The following is a 2,709-nucleotide window of genomic DNA, read 5'->3' on the forward strand; positions in this document are numbered from 1 at the left end:
GTGCATTCGGAAAGTACTCAGACCCCTTAACTTTTTCCACATTTTGTCACGTTACAGCCTTATTCTAAAATTGCTTAAATTGTCACGACTTCCACCGAAGTCGGCTCCTCTCCTTGTTCAGGCGGCGTTCGGCGATCGACGTCACCGGCTTTCTAGCCATCGCCGCTCCATTTTTCATATATCCATTTGTCTTTTCTTGTTCCATACACACCTGGTTTTCATTTCCCCAATCAATCTACTTGTATTTAACCCTCTGTTTCCCATAATGTTTTGTGTGTAATTGTTTCATGTTATTGTGGTGTTTTATTACACGCTTTACTTTTGTTATGTTCCGTGTTTTGAGCGCGTTTGATTTATGTAGTGCTCTCGTTTTTGGAACTAAAATAAAAGTGTGCCTGTTTACATCACTCTACTCTCCTGCATCTGACTTCGCCTCTATTACACCCATTGACATAAATAGTTTTTTCCCCTCATCAATCTACACACAATACCCCATAATGACAAATTAAAAACTGGTTTTCATAAATTTGACCATATAAAAAATATAATAAAAAATGAAATATCACATTTACAGAATTATTCAAACCCTTTACTCAGTACTTTGTTGAAGCACCTTTTGGCAGCGATTACAGCATCGGGTCTTCTTGGGTATGATGCTACAAGTTTGGCACACCTATATTTGGGGAGTTTCTCCCATTCTTCTCTGCAGATCCTCTAAAGCGCTATCAGGTTGGATGGGGAGAGTCGTTGCACAGTTATTTTCAGGTCCCTCCAGAGATGCTTGATCTGGTTCAAGTCCGGGCTCTGGCTGGGCCACTGAAGGACATTGAGAGACTTGTCCCGAAGCCACTCCTGCATTGTCTTGGCTGTGTGCTTAGGGTCATTGTCCTTTTGGAAGGTGAACCTTCGCCCCAGTCTGAGGACCTGGGCACTCTGGCGCAGGTTTTCATTAAGGATCTCTCTGTACTTTGCTCCGTTCATCTTTCCCTCGATCCTGACTAGTCTCCAAGTCCCTGCCACTGAAAAACATCCCCAGAGCACGATACTACCACCACCATGCTTCACTGTATTTATTTATTTTTTATTTAACCTTTATTTAACTAGGCAAGTCAGTTAAGAACAAATTCTTATTTACAATGACGGCCTACACCAGCCAAACCCAGACGAGGCTGGGCCAATTGTGCGCCGCCCTATGGGACTCCCAATCACGGTCGGTTGTGATACAGTCAAGTTTGGTGCCAAGTTGCCAAGTTTCCTCCAGACATGACGCTTGGCATTCAGGCCAAAGAGTTAAATCTTGGTTTCATCAGACCAGAGAATCTTGTTTCTCATGGTCTGAGAGTCTTTAGGTGCATCTTGGCAAACTCCAAGTGGGTTGTCATGTGCCTTTTACTGAGGTGTGGCTTCCATCTGGCCACTCTACCATAAAGGCCTGATTGGCGGAGTGCTGCAGAGATGACGGTCCTCCTGGAAGGTTCTCCCATCTCCACAGAGGAACTCTGGAGCTCTTTCAGAGTTACCATTGGGATCTTGGTCACCTCCCTGACCAAGGCCCTTCTCTTCTGATTGCTCAGTTTTTCCAGGAGGCCAGCTCTAGGAAGAGTCTTGGTGCTTCCAAATTGGAGGCCACTCTGTTCTTGGGGTGCTTCAATGCTGCAGACATTTTTTTGGTACTGTTCCCCAGATCTGTGCCTCAACACAATCCTTTCTTGGAGCTCTACGGACAATTCCTTCAACCTCATGGCTTGATTTTTGCTCTGACATGCACTGTCAAATGTGGGACCTTGTATAGACAGTTGTGTGCTTTCCCAAATCATGTCCAATCAATTGAATTTACCACAGGTGGTTCCAATCAAGTTGCAGAAACATCTCAAGGATGATCAATAAAAAACAGGATGCACCTGAGCTCAATTTCAAGTCTCATAGCAAAGGTTATGAATACTTATGGAACTAAGGTATTTCTGTTTTTAATTTTTGATAAATTTGCAAAAATGTTTAAAAAACTGTTTTCGCTTTGTCATTATTATTATGGCGTATTGTGTGTAGATTGATGGAAAACATTTATTTAATCAATTTTATAATAAGGCTGTAACGTAACAAAATGTGGATAAAGTCAAGGCGTTTGAATATTTTCTGAATGCACTGTATATCATAAGGTATCTAATTGTAATTACAGTTATTTTGAAGACCAATGTATCCCTAACTACAACAACATTTTGAGTCACTGTTACAGAAACATTTTACTTACTATGACTGTGATATGTTTTTTTTTTATCAACCTTGGTTGAATGCACTGACTGTAAGAATGCCAAGCTAAATGACCAAAATGTAAATATTAAAACATGCAAAGAACACTGGGTAATATGTTGCTGCATGGGTAATTCCAGTAATATACTGTAAATTAGATTACCATAAAATGGATTACTGTCAAATAAATGACAGTAACTTCCCGGCCAATTGCTGCCATAAATTACTGTACATTTTACATTAAATGTGTTACAGTGCAATATCTCCTATTTTACACTCAGGTCTCATTGGTATTCTCCAGGGCAGAGGGGAGAAATCATGACTGATTCAGTTTGAAGGTTTTTCTCTGAAAACGGCTGGTCTGCTCCTCAGCTACTGTGATCCTTCAAGATCAGCTGAAGGGCATCAGATAACCACACAGCCATTTAGTGGAGAGAGAGAAAGAGAAAGAGAGAGAGAGTG

Source organism: Salvelinus alpinus, chromosome 20 (genome assembly GCF_045679555.1).
Source record: "Salvelinus alpinus chromosome 20, SLU_Salpinus.1, whole genome shotgun sequence".
Taxonomy (NCBI): Eukaryota; Metazoa; Chordata; class Actinopteri; order Salmoniformes; family Salmonidae; genus Salvelinus; species Salvelinus alpinus.